This window comes from Callorhinus ursinus, unplaced genomic scaffold (assembly GCF_003265705.2).
Source record: "Callorhinus ursinus isolate GAN/ISIS: 27379988/994484 unplaced genomic scaffold, GSC_fseal_2.0 scaffold16, whole genome shotgun sequence".
NCBI lineage: Eukaryota > Metazoa > Chordata > Mammalia > Carnivora > Otariidae > Callorhinus > Callorhinus ursinus.
Genome location: NW_027397078.1, coordinates 1380383 through 1393061, shown reverse-complemented (window position 1 = coordinate 1393061; position 12679 = coordinate 1380383). Strand labels below are relative to the sequence as shown.

The 12679-nt window shown below is 41.6% G+C and overlaps 1 pseudogene; it reads right to left on the bottom strand.

The window, feature by feature from the left end:
* Positions 1-5269: 5269 nt before the first annotated feature.
* On the bottom strand, positions 5270-10860 carry LOC112812912 (cleavage and polyadenylation specificity factor subunit 1-like; annotated as a pseudogene).
* Between the last annotated feature and the right edge of the window lie 1819 nt (positions 10861-12679).

The following is a 12679-nucleotide window of genomic DNA, read 5'->3' as shown; positions in this document are numbered from 1 at the left end:
AAGTAGGCTCTTTCAAAAAAAAATCAATATAATTAGTGAGCCTCTATTCAGACTGATCAGGAAAAAAAAAAGAGAAGATACAATTTACTATCATATTAAAAGGATAATGAGGGAATATTATGAACAACTTGATGCCAATAAATCCAGCCACATGGGTAAAATGGACAAAGAATTTGAAAGATACAAACTACCAAAGTCCGTGCTAGGAGAAATAGATGATCTAAACTGACCTATAACTAATAAAGAAATTGAATTTTTGTTTACAAACTTCTCTACAAAGTAAACTCCTGGCACAGATGGCTTCTTTGATAAAGTCTACCAAACATTAATGGGAAAAATAATACAAATTCTTCACAAACTCTTCTAGAATACAGAAGTGGGATACTCTCTAACTAATGTGGCCAGCATTACTCTAATGCCCAAATGAGGCAAAACAAAAACAAAAGCAAAAACAAACTATAGACCAATATCCCTTCTGAACATAGATACAAAAAAATTTTTTTTAATTTTATTTTATTATGTTATGTTAGTCATCGTACATTACATCATTAGTTTTTGATATAGTGTTCCATGATTCATTGTTTGCAAGATACAAAAATTCTTAACAGAATTTTTGCAAATAATCAAATATATCATGAACAAGTAATTCACTTCAAGAATACAGGAGGGTTTACTTTTTTAAAACCAATAGTGTAATTCACAATATTAAAAGATGAAAAAATAACAAACCGTATGATCATAGATTCAGAAAAAATATTTTACAAAATGCCACATCCCTTCATGATAAAAATTCTCAGCAAACTAGGAAAAGAAGGAAACCTCCTCAATCTGTTAAAGAAAACCCACAAAAACTGTACATGTAATATCATACTTATGATGAAAAATGAAATACTTTGACCCCAAGATTAGGAACAAGAGAAGAATATCTGCTCTCCACTTAGATTCATTATTCTATTTGGGGCCCTAGCTGATACAAGAAAGCAAGACAAAGGAAAAAAGGGTATACAAAGTAGAAGGAGAGAGGCAAAACTCTCTTTTTGGTCAGATGACATGATCATCTACATAGACAATGCAAAGGAATTCACAAGAGGCTATTAGGACTGATGAGTTTAGCAATGTTACAGGCTACAAGATCAATATACAAAAATCACTTGCATTTCTAATTATTATCTGCAATATCAATATCAATCAGGAGTTGAATTTAAAAATCTATACTATTAACTATGGCACTTCGTATCATGGATATGAAGGTTCAATATTGTTAATTGTCAATTGTCCCCAACCTGACCTAAAGATTCAATGTAATCTCAACCAAAATCCTATCAGAATCTTTTTAGAAACCGACAGGCTGATTCTAAAATTCACAATAATTCCCAGAACTCTGAATAGTTAAATGCTTTTTTTTTTTTTTTTTTAAGGAAAATGCAATTGATTGATTGTAGGGTCAGATCCTGTCTTTATTTAAAATTTTATATTTTGTTCAATAGGGATTTTTTACATTAATTTTGATTTTTAAAAATACTGTATAAACTATTATTTTATTATTGAGGTTTTGGTTCCTTTTTAAATCTTTTAAATCTTTTTCCAGCTTTACTGAAATATAATGATATATATAACACTGTGAAAGTTTAAGGTGTACAACATAATGATTTGATGCACACAATATTGGAAAAGGAAAATAATGTTAGAATATTTATGACAAGCGACTTCAAGACTTATTATAAAGGTACAGTAATCAAGACAGTGTGGTATGGGGGCATGAATATAGGTAAATTCAATGGAACAGAAGAGAGAGTCCAAAAATAGGTCCACAGAAATAATTTTTTTTAAGATTTTATTTATTTATTTGAGACAGAGAGAATGAGAGAGAGAGAGAGAGAGAGAGAGAGAGCACATGAGAGGGGGGAGGGTCAGAGGGAGAAGCAGACTCCCTGCTGAGCAGGGAGCCCGGTGCGGGGCTCAATCCCGGGACTCCAGGATCATGACCTGAGCCGAAGGCAGTTGCTTAACCAACTGAGCCACCCAGGCGCCCCCACAGAAATAATTTTTGATCAATATGGAAAGACAATTCATTAGAGAAAGGACAGTATTTTCAATAAATGGTGTTCAAATAATTAGATCGCCAAATGTAAAAAAAAATAAACTTTGATGCATGGCCTCCTTCCATTTATAAAAATTAACTCAAAATCTCCAGATGGTCATACACCTAAATGAAAAACCTAAAGCTTTAGAAAAACCTAAAAAAAACCCAGAAGTTATAAAACTTCTCTAAGAAAACATTGTATAAAAAATGTTTTTACCTTGAATTTGGCACTTATTTCTCATATGTAACACTGAAAGCATGGTCCATAGAGGAATAAATTGGTAAATTGGACTCCATTAAATTTAAAGCTGTTCTTAGAAAAATGCTGTTAGGGAAGTGAAAAGACAAACCTCAGACTGGAATAAAATATTTGCAAATCCATACTTAACAAAGGACTTGTACCCAAAATATATAAAGAACTTTCAAAAGCTGAATAGACCGGTAACCATTAAATAAGTCAAATTGATAGTAAAAACAAACAAACAAACAACAACAACAAAACCCCCACAACTCCCCTTAAAGAAAGTCAGGAGACCAAAATGACTTTACCATAGTGTTTTTTTTTTTTTTTTAACCAACCTTCGAAAATATAACTTCAACTGTACTGGCGAATAAGAAAGCTTTATCCATTTTCTGAGCCTGGAATAATCTTTTTTTTTTTTTTTTTGAGATTGAGAGTGTGAGCAAGTGAGAGAAAACCTTAAGCAGGCTCCACACCCAGCTCAGAGCCCACCTGGGGCTCCACGTGAGGCTCAATCTAATGACCCTGAGATCACGACCTGAGCTGAAATCAAGAGTTGGATGTTTAACAGACTGAACCACCCAGGTACCCCATGAGCCTAGAATAATCTTGACGCCCAAACCTGTCAACAACAGCGCATAAAAAATTTTTTATAGGCTAATCTTGATTTTAAGCATAAATGAAAACTCCTAGGTTAAATACAAACAGATTTATTTCCTTACATACATTAAAAAAATATGAGCAAGTAGGGTTTATCCCATTATTTCAAGAGTAGCTTAATTAAAGAATCTGCTAATGTAATTCACCATGTTAATAGATAAAAAGGAGAAAAACCATATGATCATCCTAGTTGTAGGAAAGGCAATCGATAAAATTAAACACCCATTCAAAATTTAAAAACAAACAAAATGCAACAGATACAGAGGTGAAAAAGGGTATCTACCTAAAACAATCAAATGTAGTGCCCTTGCTACCCAACATTATACTGGAGGTTCTAACAAATGCATTAAGATAATAAAAAGAAAGAAAACAGGAAGAAAGATTGGAAAAGAAGATGAAAATATAATTCACAGATGATATGGCTGTCTATGTAAAAAATCTATGAGAATCTATAAATGAACTATTAGAATAAGAATTCAACGAGGTTGCTAGATGTAAGAGTTTCATATAAATGTCAGTAGAGTTTCTACAGTAGCAATTAGTAGTTAAAATGTAATTGTAGGGGGCGCCTGGGTGGCTCAGTTGGTTGAGCAGCTGCCTTCGGCTCAGCTCATGATCCTGGGGTCCCGGGATTGAGCCCCACATTGGGCTCCTTGCTCAGCAGGGGGTCTGCTTCTCCCTTTCCCTCTGCCTGCCGCTTCCCCTGCTTGTGCTCTCTCTCTCTGTGTCAAATAAATACAATCTTTAAAAAAATGTAATTGTAAAGGAAGATCTCATTTGCAACAGAAAAAACCTATAGGAATAAATCTAAAACCGGTATTTTACTTAAAGTAATATATAATGATTTGAAATTGATTTCTATCTAATTATGTATGATTTTGTCTCCACTCAATCAAAATTTGTAGTACCTACTATGTGCCAGGCACTGCTGTTAGGGCCAGAGATGTAGAGATGAATGAAACAAAGTTCTAGCTTCCATGAAACTTATATCCTAGTGGGAGGAAGTGATAATAGATAAGATTAGAATAAACTATATAGCTTTGGAAAAAGTGCTTGAAGAAAAATAAATCAAGCTAAAGGAATAAATGACAAAGGAGGTGGTATTTTAGAAGGAGTGGTAGACAGGAAGGAGAAGACATATGAACAGGGACCCAGATGAAGTGGGAAGCTTGCCAAGGGGTTGGGGGGCGGTGAGGAGGGGTGAGTAGGGGAGGGAGAACTTCTCAGGCAGAGAGAGCAACAAGTGCAAAGGCCCCAAGCTGGGAACAGCATGGCAGGTCTAAAAGAGCAACACAAATTTAGTGTGTTTGGAGGAGAATTATGCAAGGACTAGATCATAGAGCCTTTCTAAATTAAACTATAATTAGCATACAGTGTTATATTAGTTTCAGGTGTACAGTATGATTCAACAATTCTTTACATGACTCAGTGTGCATCAAGATAAGTGGACTCTTGATCCCCTTCACTATTTCACCCAACCCCCCCACCTCCCCTCCAGCAACCACATTTATTCTCTATGGTAAAGAGGCTGGTTTTGTTTGTCTCTTTTTCCTTTGTTCATTTGTTTTGTTTCTTAGCTTGCACATATGGGTGAAATCATATGGTACTTGTCTTTCCATAGAGCTTTTCTTGTAAGCCATGATAAGGAGTATGCATTTTTGTTTGAGCAAGTGGGGGAAGCGATTAAAGGGTTTGGAACACAGGAGTAGCACGACTTGGTTTGTGCTACGAAAGGATCACTTTGACTTCTGTGTTGTGAATAGAATATAAGGCGGCAAGGGTAGAATCAGGGAGACTAGTTTGGAGAATATTACGGTAATCTGAGTGGGAGATCATGGTGTTTAGGAACAGTGAGGTAGTAGTGGTGGAGAAAGTGAGAAGGGGTACGATTCTGGGTATATTTTGGAAAGAAAGCCAAAAGAATTTGCTCGTAGATTGGATGTGGGGTGTGAGAAAGACAGACAAACCAAAGAGAATCAGGTTTAGAATTAGGGTTAAAGTTATGGCCAAAGTATTTTGGCTTGAGTAACTGGAAGGGTAGTTTCCCATCAACTGAGATGAGGCATGCTGGGGATAGAACAAATGTTTAAGGAAAATTCCTTGAAAAATCAGGGGTACAGTGTTGAACATACTAAGTTTGCGACATCTATTAGACATCTGAGTCGAGATGTCAAGAAGGCAGTTAGATATATGATCTGGAATTTAGGTGAGATACGAGGTTTAGGGTGAAAAGTTTGGAAGTCATGGCCTACTAATGGTGAATAAAACCGTGAGACTGAATCAACTCACCTGGGGAATGAACATAGACAGAAAAGGGGAATAAGAACCCTTAAGTAGTTGAGCTCCCTCTTAACCATTTTGTTCAAGCACAGTTAGGTTTTGGGATCTAAGTGGTGGACTCTACATTTTCCCCCGTTCACCTTGGTATTTTCTGTTTGTCAGTGTCAATGTGGTTCCCTATAGCTTGTGTTGGAAATGCCACTGTGTCCCTTGTGTCTGCCATCCTCAGCTTCTCTTGGCTAAGTCAATTAATTTCCTTACCTGCAGTCAGTCCAGTCCCAGTTCCTGAAACATTTCATACTGGAAGCCCGAAGAGTTTCGGAAATAGCAAGATCTTCCTCAGTGGGGTTTTGGATTGAGGTGTTTCCCTGTTGGCTGGGAATAAAATGCCCTTCTCTGGGACGCTGCCTCTCCATGTGCAGGAGTGAAGGGCAAGGCCTGAACACTCACCCATTTCTCCCTCCCAACACTCACAGACTTGCCACCACTTAATAGTACCAGAGCCAAGTTCCTTATGCCCTTCAACTTTGTTTATGTCAGTCATCACAAGGACCCTGGGATTCCTGGGTCACCATCTGCTCATCTCATGTTCCAATCCCATACAATTTTGTGTATTTACCTAACCTATCCCCACCTCTTAGCCCTCTCCAGATCCTGAAATTCCCCCCTTACTGTGCCTTCTAGAACCATAATCCTGCTTTGCTCAGGACCGTTCCCAGTTTGTCCGTGGTATGCCACTGGCCTGCCCAGTCTCAAGTGTCCCAGATCAGATAATAAATTATACAGTCGCCTTATCTTGAGGTCAGAATAGTTAGCAAAGTTCCCCACAGTCTTTCCCTGTTTACTGAATGCCTCTTTCACCTTCTTGATCTGACTGAAATCTGGATCTACCCCAGGACCTTATAGTTCAATCCCACAGCTTGCGGTCCCTCACGGCCACTTCCAAATCATTCTCCCTTTCCTCTCATTAAAAATCCCCATCTTTGAATTCCCTGTCACAGAATATAGTATATATATATCATATAATATGTAATACATATATGACTAAATTTTTGTATCCTACCTTGTGGTAGTTACCTATAGACCCTTAGGTGCCCCTCTAGTTTCTCAAAGATTTTTGCTTCTGTCTTACTGTCACTCTCTCCAGTTAATCCTGTTTTAATTCGTTGTGATTTCAATATCTCAGTACTTGATCCTCCCAACACCCTAGGCTCCAGTTTCTTGAAATCCACTCTTCCAGGTTTGTCTTCCACCTAATCGCAGTCGTTTGCCTCCATCATGTCATTACCAATAATTCCTACTCCTCTCCTCTCGCCCCGGAGCCGAGCATGGTTGGAGAAAAACACAAAATGACATTTTCTCTTTAAATTCAAGACCACGAACCTGAAGTGGGCACTTAATGTTGCCAGGAAATCACACAATATTATCCTAGTACATTTGCTCTCCCGGTTTCCTAGACAACTATTTCATATCTTCTCGTCTCCCTTCAAACCTCTAACACCTCCACACCCGTCCTCACTCTCAGCTCCTGACCTTGCTTCTGATTTCACTGAGCAAGCAGAGACAATTAGAAAACAAAGCCTGCAAATTTCGACCGCTGCATCTACCCACCTACCTAAATCTATGTGTAAATTCTACCCTTTTCTCCTGTGACTGGATGAACTTTCCTGCTCCCAGCTGAGCCAACCCCTCCAGCTTTTTGCTAGACCCCATCCTATTCTGGCAGTTCTCTCTTCTGTTCCCCCTCTCTCCCCCTCTACATGTTCTTTCCCATCAGCCTCACCATGCTATTAGTACTCCCACTAAAACATTTAAAACGCCTTTTGAGCCACTTTCCCTTGCTCACAATCGACCCCATTTCTCTGTCTCCCTTTACAGTGAACTCCTCACTAGAATTATCTGTACTTGATGTCTACAATTCCTCTCCCCCTCTTTATTTTATTTTATTTTAAATGTTTTTATTTATTTATTTATTCATGAGAGTCAGGGAGAGAGAGAGAGAGAGAGAGAGAGAGAGAGAGAGAGAGAGAGAGAGGCAGAGGAAGAAGCAGGCTCCCTGCCGAGCAGGGAGCCCGATGCAGGACTCGATCCCAGGACCCTGGGATCATGACCTGAGCCGAAGGCAGACGCTTAACCATCTGAGCCACCCAGGCGCCCTCCCCCTCTTTATTTTAAAGATTTTATTTATTCATTTGAGAGAGAGAGAGAGAGAGAAAACATGAGTTGGGGGGAGGGGCAGAGGGAGAGGGAGAAGCAGACTCCCCGCTGAGCAGGGAGCCCAAGGCAGGGCTCGATCTCGGGACCCTGAGGTCATGACCCGAGCCAAAGGCAGACAACCAACTGAGCCCCCCCCAGGCACCCCTCCCCTTCTTTTAAAACCTTTTTATTTTGAAGTAATTATAGATTCACAGGAAGTTGTAAAAATACTACAGAGAAGTCCTTTGTAAACTTTGCCCAGATTCCCCCAAGAGTTACATCTTACAAACTGTAGTATGATATCTAATCCAGGAAACTGACATTGGGACAAAGTATGTGAACAGTTCCATGTCATTTCATCACATGGGCAGATTCGTGTAACCGCCACGGCAACCAGGATACAGAGCGGTTCCATCACCATGAGGATCTCTCTGCTGCCTCTCCTTTGTAGTCACACCCACTCCCCTCCCTCCACCATCCTTGAGTCCTGGCAACCACTAATCTGTTCTCCATCTCTATATTAATTTTTTTTTTCATTTCGAAAAAGTTCAGTAAACGGAATCCTATAATATATGACCTTCTGAGATTGCCTTTTACACTCACCATAATGTCCTTGAGATCCATTTAAGTTATTGCATGCACAATCTTCTTTCCCCTCCCCTCCCCTTTCCCTGTGTGTTACACAAAAAAGGGGGTGGGGCTCAGTCGGTTAAGCCTCTGCCTTCGGCTCAGGTCTTGATCTCAGGGTCCTGGGATCGAGCCCCGCATCAGGCTCCCAGCTCGGCGGGGCGTCTGCTTCTCCGTCTGCCTGCCTCTCTCTCTCTCTGACAAATAAATAAACAAAATCTTTTTTAAAAAGCGGGTGGGGGTGGGAAGTAGCGCACGGAGGCAGTGGTGACGGCATCCATGGGCGCCGGATGAAGCGGGCTGTGACGCGGTGGGTCTCCATCAGGGGTTCCAGGATAAAGTCTGACTTGGTGCTGATCTTTTTGTCCAGCTCGAAGCGCTCCATGGTAGAGAGGTAAAGGCTGCAGCCCGGGTGAGGGTGGTCCGCAAGGAGTTCTGTGGGACGTGAGTGTCCACACGCTACCCAGCAGCACCGTGGTCTGTGCATTCTCCGGCATCAACAGCCAGCAGTAGGTCTTGTCCTGCAGGGGCAGCGAGGGCCCGATGCCACCATCCAGTGTGATGAACCATGCGATGTGCTTTCTCCCCCACACCACCCACTTTTCGCTGGGCCCCGCAGTGGCCCTCCCGCAGGGGATCCTCCAGAACGTGGATCCTGCCCCCCCGGGGAATTCTGCCCAGGGCAGCGGGTTCATGCCCCCAAACTGTCCTTAGCTTTGAACAGGTACATGGACACCATGAAGTTACCGCCTCAGGCAGACACGCCGAAGCCCAGCGGGGCGTTGTCCACCAGGAAGTCCACGCTGACCACCCCGAGGGGCTTGGGGGTCCCCAGACTGGAGGTTCAGCGTCTTGCTGTCTTCTACGTCGTGTAGCAGGGAGATGCTCTGGAGGTTGAAGTGCTTCACGCTGATCCTCTGGTGGAAGTATCGCTGGATTTCAATGGAGCCCATGTCCGTCAGCTCACTGGATGCAGGCTCCACAGGAAGCTCTTCTGGCTGATGGCGCACACCAGGGAGCAGGGGCTGTGACACTGAGCAATCCGGCCCCATCAGTTCCTTCCCATACAGGACCTTGAACTTGTTCTAGGTCATACGGTAAGCGTATGTTTAGTTTATTAAGAAACTGCTAAACCATTTTCCACAGTGGCTGGACCATTTTGCATCCCATCAGAAATGTCTGAAACATGGTTTCTCCATATCCTCGCCAGCATTTAGTATTATCGCTGTTTACTTAGTTTGGCAGTCCCAGTAGGTATGCAGAGATACTTCATCGTAGTCTTAGTTTGCATTTCCCTGAAGGCTAGTGTTGTTGAACATCTTTTCATATGTTTATTTACTCTCAGCGTAGCCTCTTCAGTGAAATGCTTCTTCCCATCTTTTGCTCCTTTTCTAACTGGGTTGTTTGTTTTCTTTCAATTTTGAGTGTTCTTTATATATCCCTTTCTTTTAGGCCTTGAAAAGTGCTGTGCCACTTTCTTCTGGCCTCCATGGTTTCTGATGAGAAATATGTCTTCATTCAAATAGTATTGTCCCCCTAAGTAAGGTGTCATTTCTTACTTGGTGCTTTCAAGATTTTTACTTTGTCTTGACTTTTCGAAAGTTTGACTACGATGTGTCTTGGCATGGGCTTGTTTGGATTTATTTTGTTTGTGGTTTGCTCAGCTATTGAATCTGTAGGTTGATGTCTTTTCCCAAATTTGGGAAATATTTAGTTATTGTAGCTTTCAATCCTAATATTTCCATTTGGTTCTCCTTTATATCATCTTATTTCATTGTCGAGACTTCCTACTTTTTCATTTATTTCAAACCGGTTCCAGAACCACTCTCTGAAGCATTTTTATGTTGAATGCTTTAGAAATCCTTGTAATATAATTCCAACATCAGTGTCACATAGGTCTTGGTGTCTGTTGATTGATTTTTATTAGTAAGATTTTCCTGTTTTTTTTTTTTTAATATTATTTAGTTGCCAGAGAGTGAGAGTGAGAGAGAGTGAGAGAGCACAAGCCAGGGGAGTGGCAGAAGGAGAGGGAGAAGCAGGCTCTCCGCTAAGCAGGGAGCCCGACTTGGGGCTCGATCCCAGGAACCCGGGATCATGACCCGAGCTGAAGGCAGATGCTTAACCGACTGAGCCACCCAGGAGCCCTAATTTTCCTGTTTCTTGTTATGACAAGTGATTTTTATTTGTGTTCTGGACACTTTGATTGTTATGTGATGAGACTCTTAATCTTTTTTTTTTAAAGATTTTATTTATTTATTTGAGAGAGAGAATGAGAGAGAGAGAGCATGAGAGAGGGGAGGGTCAGAGGGAGAAGCAGACTCCCTGCTGAGCAGGAAGCCCGATGCGGGACTCGATCCCGGGACTCCAGGATCATGACCTGAGCCGAAGGCAGTTGCTTAACCAACTGAGCCACCCAGGCACCCCAATCTTTTTTTTTTTAAAAAGATTTTATTTATTTATTGAGAGAGAGAGCAAGCCTGTGCACACAAGAGTTGGGGGGGCAGAGGGAGAGGGAGAAGCAGACTGCCTGCTGAGCAGGGATCTCAACGTGGGGCTTGATCCCGGAACCCCGAGATCATGACCTGAGCTGAAGTCAGATACTTAATCCACTGAACCACCCAGGTGCCCTGAGACTTTTGATTTTATTTAAATCTTCTGTTTAGCTGATCTCTTCTGATATCATGTCAGGAAGGGGGTGCTGCCTTGTTATAGCCAGTTGGACGCAGAAGACAATGTTTCCTACCTTGTTTTCACCATGGTCAGGAGACACCATGGTCAGGAGAGGCACCTGGTTACTATGGGGAAGAGGTGAAAATTCAAGCTCCCCACTAGGCCTCCATTGACACCACTCAAGCACTGTCATTCTTCAGGCTCCAAGGTCCCTAGTCAGTTTTCTTTCTCTTTCTCTTTCAAAATCTTTTTCACTTTGTTTTATATATAACGTCTAGGGGTTTTGCTTCGTGGGAGGAGGAGGGATAAGTGTGTTTGCTTCATCTTATGAACCGAAATGCCTCCTTTTTCTCTTTTCTCCTAAATCCATTCCTACCCAACTTCCATCTTTCATGGCTCTACCAAAATTGGTCTTGTCAAAGTCACCAGTAATTTTCACATTGCCAAATCCAATGTTGTCCTCATTTTACTTGACCCATCAGCTACATTACACTCAGTTGATCTTTCTTCCTAAAACACTTTCGTCGCTGGCGCCTGAGTGGCTCAGTCGGTTAAGCAGCCGACTCTTGATTTCGGCTCAGGTCAAGATCTCAGAGTTGTGGGATCGAGTCCTGCATCTGGTACGCCTGCTCAGTGGGGAGTCTGCTCCCCCTTTCTCTGCCCCTTCACCTCCCTCTCTCTGTCTCAAATAAATAAAAGAAATCTTAAAAAACCACGACACTTTCTTCACTTGTTTCCAGGATACCACACCACTCAGGATTTTCTTCTATCGTGTGGCTTCTCTTTCTTAGTTTTCTTTTCGGTTCCTTCTTGGCTTCCTGATTTCTTCATGTAGAAGTACTCCAGGGTTCGGTCTTGTCCTAGTCTCTCCTCTGTCTCTTTCTCCCTTGGTCCTCTTATCCAATTTCATGGCTTTAAACGCCATCTACTGTCAGCCTTCAAATTTGTATCTTTGGTCCAAACCTCTGCCCTAAACTGCAACTTGTATATCTAGCAGCTTATTTAATATCTCCACTTGGGTATATAACACATATTTCAAACTGTAAAATGTAAAAAACTAAATTTCTGATCTCCACTCTCCCCAAACCCGCTTGTCCTTCATTATTCCCAATTGCTCAGGCCACAAACCTTGGGCTCATTCTTGGCTTCCCTCTTTCTCTAACACCTCACATCCAATCCATCAGCAAATCCTGATGGTGCCACCTTGAAAATAAATGCACAGTCTGACCAATTCTGACCATCCTCACTGCTATCACTTTGGTCCAAGCTACTATTATCTCTTGTCTGGATTGCTGAAAGAGCCTCCTAACTTGTGCTTCTCCCTCTCACTGAACACAGTAACCACAGTAATCCTTTTAAGAGAGAAGTCAATCAAATCACCCCTTTTCTGAACCCTTCCCATGACTCCCAAGCCGTGGCTCAAGCAAGAGTAAAATCAAAGTCTTATGCTAGCCTATATGATCTGACCCACTGTGAGTTCTCTGACCTCATCACCAACCAGTCTCTCTCTTCCACTACACTAGCCTCCTCACTGTTCCCAGTCACACCAGGCATGCTCCCATCTAAGAGCCTTCATGCTTGCTTTCCCTCTGCCTGAAATACCCTTTCTCTATGTTCCCGCATGAGCTATTCTCTCGCTTGCTTCAAGTTCTTTTTCAAGTGTCACCTTCTCTCAAATCCTTCTCTGACTACTCTATTTTAAATTGTAACTCACCCTCCGGATCTCTCCATACCCCTTTGCAGACTCTTTTTTACCTTACCTCTGACATATACCATATAATATTCCTATTTATCTTGTTCATCATCTGTCTTCGCTCCCCTCCAAAAAGTACAAGCTCAACGAGGGCATGGACTTTTTTGTTGTTGTTGTTGTTCACTGTTGTATTTTCTGTGCCTGGAACAGTATGGCACATGGTGAGTAC